Below are 8,240 nucleotides of genomic sequence, written 5' to 3'. Positions count from 1 at the left end.
CTTTTCATTGACGAGAAATTTGAATTGGAAGGTACATAGGTTTGACCATAAAAATGGCATATTTCATCAAAATGATATAAAAGAGAGCTGTCAATCCAAAGTTAATTAGCTTTTTTGGTTTGAAAATTTTCAGGCCAAACTCACTAGAAAATCTACAAAATAAGTAGATGTATAAATTTTCTAAATTCTACGGACGTCTGTAGAATTACGGCATATATAATGTAGAATATAGAATTCAACTAATTTTGTAGATATTCTATAACGATCTCACTTTGTGCGTGCTCGAGACTCGAGCTCCAAACGAAAGCATCCAGCGAGGACCTTTTTTTAAACATCTGTTTCCCAGGCATAGCCTTCCTGGAAAATTTGATCTGTTGACCAAAAGTTTCAAAAATCTTATTCCTAGAAATGAAGATCTGTTTCTCCTCCAAACCTAAACTTTTAATCTCACTTTGTGCGTGCTCGAGACTCGAGCTCCAAACGAAAGCATCCAGCGAGGACCTTTTTTTAAACATCTGTTTCCCAGGCATAGCCTTCCTGGAAAATTTGATCTGTTGACCAAAAGTTTCAAAAATCTTATTCCTAGAAATATTGATCTGTTTCTCTCTCTGATGACGTCATCAGCTGGAGCAGGGAAACAGATAGTTTTAAGGGAAAGGTCTTTCCTAGAAAATCGGATCTGTTTCCCTTTTTTTCAAAAAAAGCTCTCTCCTGGCAATGGGAAACAGATATTTCGGGAAAATGGGCTCGTTGGCTGCTTCTGTCCAAACCCTGACCCAAGGACTTTTGTAGTGACGAGTAAACAGTCTAACTGAGGAATTAGGCTGACTGTCTAGATCGTTATTTATCCGGTATTATGCCATCCCCAACCCCGACCGTTAAGTGAGTCCACCCCATTGTATTCTTCGCCCTTACTTGTCAGCGCTAAATTACTCATTGTGGTGTATACAATATAGACTAGATGAAATTTACATATTTTGTAGAATAATGATTCTACCCATAAATCTACAGACATCTGTAGAAATTTTAAATTTACACCATTTACGTATTCGTACTAGTAATCGTATGGTTTGGAGTGCAATTAACGATTAATCACGAGTAACAAAGGAGAAAATAGTAATTTGCACGAGTCCGAAGGACGAGTGCAAATTACGGTATTTTCTCCTTTGTTACGAGTGATTAATCGTTAATTGCACGACAAAACATACGATTCCGAGGTAATCGTCAGTAAATAGTTTTGAAAAAGAATCTTTTTCTAACTTTTATATTTTTGTAAACATTCGAAAACCTCCTTTTTTTATTTTTTGGCCCAGCAGCGCAGCGTAGTGGGCCTTTCATCTGCACAGTGCCCGTTTGTTAGTTACGCAAAGCAATTAGGCGGTGTTCCGCGAGAGTACATATATTTTCCAGGCTAAACTCAGCGCTATAATGTAGCGGGATCGACAGGGATCGTCTGTCGGCTAGCACACAATATCTATCCTCTAGCAAAGCCGAGCAAAGCCATATGTTGATATATGGCTGAAGACCGTATCTTGTTATTGTCTGTATTTCGTATAGTCTACCACCTACATATGACATAGACTATCTTCAACTCAACGTGGAGTGTTCAACGTGATCTCTTTTTCTCTCAAAGACTGAGAAGTAAAGAGTTCAAGAAGTAAAGAGGATAAATCAAGATTTTACTGTCACTGACTGCTGCTGCCATTCATAAAGGTAAATCTCTATTGTGTGTGCTCCAGTAGTATCATAAGAATGTTGGCCTTAAGCAACAAGACACTAGCTTTCGGTCGGTCGGTCGGTCGAAATACAAAAAATCTGCAAGGTTAATTCTCAAATTAAGGGCTAGGTAGGAGGGGTAAGAATCAGGCAATTCCACTTACAAAAAATGCAGCGCAGGTCACTATCGCGGGTTGTTTGGCGTCTGCTTTGATTTTGAAAACAGCTATTCTATCTATCAGTCGGGTCGGTCGGTCGATACTCGAAACCAGACGATCTCAATCGAACAGAACCGATGATCGGTTCAAAAAACTGCTGCGCCAAGTTGCCATTATTTTGCTATTTTGGCGTTTCATCAAGATTTTGAAAGACCAAAACAAACGGTCCGGCAAATATCCGTTTAAAAACGAACCCGTACGGCCCTACCATCTCTTTAAAAGTGCGCTTCTTTGATTTTTATAATTATGGAGATAATTATTTTGCTCGCATAATGAATAATGAAAACTTGGCCGCATCGAATTCTGAAGATCGCCATTACGATAAACATATCATTAAATTCCATCAGCCTTACCCCAATTTTCGGATTAGTTTGTTGTTCGATTGCGTTCGATTGGGTTACGATTGCATTCGATTCAATCACTCAAACGAAAATCTCAATCAAACGAATCAAATATTACCTAGAATTCGGTTGTTGGATTGAGATTCGATTGCGTTCGACAATTGAATTTCAATTCCGTTCGATTAAGATCGTCTGGTCGAAATGGAGAAAAAAATTTTACTTGAGGTAAACTTGAAATTCACCAATTTCAGTTCTAACCAAAATTGATTCTTGCCGTCAATCATTAAAAAAAGTTAATATAGTAGAAAGGAAAGATTTGCCTGGCCATTCACCAAAATTTGTGCTCACGAAGATAACAATTTTTGCTGACTTTAGTTGTTTGCCAAAATAAGTTCTCGCCAAAAAATGTTCCCTTAAAGGTATATTACTCCAGGTCATGCCTAATGATTGTACTTTTTGTTAATAAGAATCATATTTGTTTTTCTTTTAGTACAGTTTTAGACCATCTATCATCCATATACATCAAGACTGTTATCGTACATCATATCCAGACTGATTGGTTCCACTGATTGATTGATGCCCAATCTTAAGGTGAGTTTGAATTTGATTTTCTTCAGGATTTAAAAGGCTTGGTAACCTAATGACTTAAGTGAAAAATCAAGTTGTGTATTACTATTTACTGCAAAATCTTTGTGAGGTTGGGGGAAGCGTGGTAAAGAGAAGCTCATTGCTGGTTATAGTCTAGAGAAGGATTTCTTTTTTTGATTCGTAATTTTTTGTCCTTTTTGTTTAAAACTTTTAAAGGGATGACCAGATAAAATATGAAAATTGGCTAAAAGATTCTTTCCACGGTCCTTAGTAAGCCCTCCAAATATTTTTGAGAAATAATATTCCAGATTCGAGATATGACAATTAGAAATCTCAGTTTTTCGTACTTCACACGTACCTCATGTTGAAATTCTATTGTTTTCCAGCAGAAATTAAAAATTACGAGTGTGATTTTTTTCGTGCCTTGCGTGCCTTCGTGCCCTTCGTGCCTTTTGAAAAAAAGTTCGTGCCTTTCGAAAAAAAGTTCGTGCCTTTCGAAAAAAAGTTCGTGCCTTTTGAAAAAAAGTTCGTGCCTTTGAAAAAAAAGTTCGTGCCTTTTGAAAAAAAGTTCGTGCCTTTCAAAAAAAAGTTCGTGCCTTTCGAAAAAAAGTTCGTGCCTTTTGAAAAAAAGTTCGTGCCTTTGAAAAAAAAGTTCGTGCCTTTTGAAAAAAGTTCGTGCCTTTTGAAAAAAGTTCGTGCCTTTTGAAAAAAGTTCGTGCCTTTTGAAAAAAGTTCGTGCCTTTTGAAAAAAGTTCGTGCCTTTTGAAAAAAGTTCGTGCCTTTTGAAAAAAGTTCGTGCCTTTGAAAAAAAGTTCGTGCCTTTGAAAAAAAAGTTGGTCCCTTTTGCACTCAATAAACAAACTATGTTATATCATTGTATCAAAATAGTATATTATACGGACGATAGCATCGTCTACTAGTTCTTTCACTTCTTCTTTGCATCCGCGCTAGTAATTTGCACGCGTTTGTTTACTTCTCAAACCCGACAATTCATGTATATCCTTTTTTGTCTTTATTTTCAAAACAAAACATTCGAATCTTGAAATAAACATTCGAAAGCGCATTCGTTAATATGCAATGTCTTCTTTTTTTCTCATTTGTGTAATTCATGCAATTATTTTTCTAATCGTCAGCCGTGCAAAATTACTCGAATCTGATTGGTTAAGAGGAGTGCAATTAATCGTTAATTGCACTATTACCACTTTTTGCACTCTTCGGCGGGGGGACACTTTTGTCCCCTTATTCTTTTCTCTCCAGAGACTTTTTTTTTGCTATATAATAAAAACAAAGACATTTTTTTTCTTAAATATAAAAAAGAACAAAGAAATTTTACGTTACAATAGCTTCTTTTAATTGAAAAGAAAGAAAAAACAAAAGAAAAAAAGGAGGCTTTCGAATGTTTACAAAAATATATGATTTACTAATGATTATTTACTGACGATTACCTCGGAATCGTATGTTTTGTCGTGCAATTAACGATTAATCACTCGTAACAAAGGAGAAAATACCGTAATTTACACTCGTCCTTCGGACTCGTGCAAATTACTTTTTTCTCCTTTGTTACTCGTGATTAATCGTTAATTGCACTCCAAACCATACGATTACTAGTACTAATAATCAAAAGTTAGTTATGAATTTTTATCGGGGGGGGGCACTTATATAATCTGGCCTACGTCATGTGCCGCGCTTAAGGGTGTGGTTTTTCGGCATCCCAAATGCACTGTAAGGGTGTGTTTCTGTGAGATCGCACTGCAGCACTGCAAGGGTGGAATTTTAAAACAAATTCAAAATAATTGTTAAAGGGACATAACAGTACTTGCGAAATTTGTAAACAAACTGTATGCAGCGGATACAAAATCAAAACAAATGTCACATGTCAAAATAAAAAATCAAACCAAATATGGCTAATTTTGATTGTTCAATTGTTTTACAAGTTTGTTTTGGACACGTGATTTTAATTGTTCTTTTTAATGACACGTGGTTCGCGCAATGTTTACATTTTACTACTGTAATGTCCCTTTAAAAGAAAGGTTTTTACTTCTCGTTTGTTTGAAAAAGTTTCTATTGTCTGATAATTACAGCTGACAAGAATAATTCTCTTCGTTTTTCTTTGAAACAGAAAATTTCCCGAGCTTTTTCTTTCGCGGAGATTTACAGCTGAGAAATATAGTGCGCTATAAAAGAGTTGAGTAAATCAAGAGAAAATGCACTGAAAGGGAACCTTTTCAACCATATTGAACTGTACTGTAAGGGTAAGATTTTGAAAAGCAGATTTTGCGCGGCACATACCGTCGTTTCGAAATCGAGTGCCCCCCCCCCCCGGGTTTTTATGAATTATGAATTTCAAAGACAAAAAGCAGCTGAAATTTGTTTAAAAAAATAAGTATACCCTACTCGCCAAAACTACTTATATGATTTAAAGGCGTTCTAATAAAAAAGTGTATATAGTTTAAATCACCACCCTTCTAAGTTTTTTAACCTCGTGAAGCTTCTGGTCATTTTTTTTGTCATTAACTATTTTCAAAAGGCACGAACTTTTTTTCGAAAGGCACGAACTTTTTTTGAAAGGCACGAACTTTTTTCAAAAGGCACGAACTTTTTTCGAAAGGCACAAACTTTTTTCAAAAGGCACGAACTTTTTTCAAAAGGCACGAACTTTTTTCAAAGGGCACGAACTTTTTTTTCAAAGGCACGAACTTTTTTTCAAAAGGCACGAACTTTTTTTCGAAAGGCACGAACTTTTTTTTCAAAGGCACGAACTTTTTTTCGAAAGGCACGAACTTTTTTTCGAAAGGCACGAACTTTTTTTCTAAAGGCACGAACTTTTTTTTCAAAGGCACGAACTTTTTTTTCAAAGGCACGAACTTTTTTTTCAAAGGCACGAACTTTTTTTTCAAAGGCACGAACTTTTTTTCAAAAGGCACGAAGGGCACGAAGGCACGCAAGGCACGAAAAAAATCACACTCAAAAATTACAAACCTAAATATTTCGACTTTGAAAAACAAGTAGCCTGTAAAATTTGGAGGTTTTGCTAAGGACTATGGAAGGAATCTTTGGGCTGAATTTTATTTTGTATCTGGTTATCCCTTTAAGGTAGCTGCCCTGGAAATGAGATTTTCACTTGTATTTGTAAAACATCATGATCAGATTTCATCTCGGGTTCTTTATGTTGTGTGAAAAAATTGTGACCTATAAATGCCTGCACGCCTCAATTTTCAACAAAAAGCAAGTATCTTCCTAACGGGTGGACATAATTATGAAAGTCTTCCAAAACTTGGAACAAGCTTACGCTGCACTTGAGCTTTACGATTTATGAACATGGTAGTATACTCCAGTTGAACGCGACTGTTTGGGTAATTTCGTTTTTGTTTTTATTTTTCAGGGTTCATCAAAGTCCACATAGCTACTCTGGTCAATCTGGATTTATATATACAAAGCTAACTTGGATTTACACAGTTAACTCTGATTTAAAGGATTCCCCTCGATTCACTTGGCTCACCAGAATACACTTGGAATACTTTGTTTCACTCAGTTTATTTGGTTTTACTCGGCTCAATTGATACTACTCGGCTCACTTGATATTACTCGGCTCACTTGATATTACTCGGCTAACTTGATAATACTCGGCTCACTTGATACTACTCGGCTAGCTTGATATTACTCGGCTAGCTTGATATTACTCAGCTAACTTGACACTACTCAGCTAACTTGATATTACTCGGCTAACTTGATAGTACTCGACTCACTTGATTCAATTAACTTGTGTTTCATTTGGGTAACTCTGATTTCCGAGGCTAACCCGGAATTTATGATTTTTTTTGACATTTCATTGCCACTTACTTGCTCAGCTTTTTTAATTTGTTAAAAACAATAGGCTATTAAAATAAATATACATTATATTTGAGACTGACGTATTTATCATTTTTTTACATTCCCCTTTTCAAAACATGATACCAATCGAAGCATCCCGTAGTTCAATCGGCAACTTTAACGGGACAAGGCAATATGATCTCCGCTCAATTTATTGTCATTTAGTAGTCAACTCTTCTATTTCAAGCAAAACTTCAAAACTTTCTTTGTCTGTGGTCATGGTAGAACTCTCCATATCAGACAACTTGTGAAATAGTGACGGGAGATTTTTTTACTATCTTTACAAAGTGATAATCAATTTTGCAAACGAAGGGTACAATTTTCCCTTCAAAAAAAGGGGGGTAGGGTGAAATAGTGAAGGAACATTTTTTTAGTACCATTAAAAAGTGACAATGTCTATATATATTTTATGTTAAAAACTGCTATTGATATTTACATATTCAGGAACTCTTACTCCTTACACAGCCCCTTGGGAATGCAAATTGGGTCGTCCAGTTGTTTGATCATCGATCCCTACAATGTGAAAAAAAAAACAGTAGACTCCCGGTTACACGTTTTTTTTTTTTTAAGAAACTAGTTTTACCAAGCAGCCTCAATGTTTCTTAAGAAATCGGCCTTTTGAGCCTTAAATGTTTCTTACATGTTTCTAAACTTTTTGACATAATCAGCCTATTTTTCATGCAAAGATTGGAAGGTTCTAAAAAAACCGTTTTAAAAATGTTATTTTCTCATTCTCAGCCTCTGCATGTTTCTTAGATGTTTCTTAGTTTTTAGGCATTCTAAGCCTCATGTTTCTTAAAAGTGTGTTTCTTAAAAAAAAAAAGACATGTATTCGAAGCCCCAAGGGGGATAAGAATTTACTTCGAATAACTGAAAAATTCGTTTTAAGATTAATCAATCAATTCGTTTTAATCAATCTACTGTAAGTCATAAGATAAAACAAAAGCGGAAATTATAGAAAAATCATAATTTTGCGCAAGTATCCTTGTATTTTGTCTCTATTACAGATTTTTTTAGCTGGGCCTTCACGCCCTTGGGCGCCTTGTTTTGTTTAAAAAGAAAACATTGCAGTGTAATTTTTCTTTGTTTTCAATTAAAAGAAGCTATTGTAACGTAAAATTTCTTTGTTCTTTTTTATATTGAAGAAAAAAAATGTCTTTGTTTTTTATTATATAGTAAAAAAAAGTCTCTGACACAGGACTTGGGAGAGAAAAGAATAAGGGGACAAAAGTGTCCCCCCGCCGAAGAGTGCAAAAAGTGGTAATAGTGCAATTAACGATTAATCGCACTCCTCTAAACCAATCAGATTCGAGTAATTTTGCACGGCTGACGATTATGTAGAATTATGTGTGATAATGTGTTGAAATTTTCCATCTCGACTTTTTTGATCTCCGACTTGGTGTGCTTGAAGCTTCATATCTCTGAAACTAAAACTTTTTTCACAATGAAATTTTCATTGTAGAACGCTGAATATTTGTGCCTTGAGCTCATCTAAAAATAAGTTGGT

This window comes from Clytia hemisphaerica, unplaced genomic scaffold (genome assembly GCF_902728285.1).
Source record: "Clytia hemisphaerica strain Z4C2 unplaced genomic scaffold, Clytia hemisphaerica genome assembly, whole genome shotgun sequence".
Classification (NCBI taxonomy): Eukaryota; Metazoa; Cnidaria; class Hydrozoa; order Leptothecata; family Clytiidae; genus Clytia; species Clytia hemisphaerica.
The sequence above is the reverse complement of the archived record's forward strand: the minus strand, read 5'-3'. Positions refer to the sequence as shown.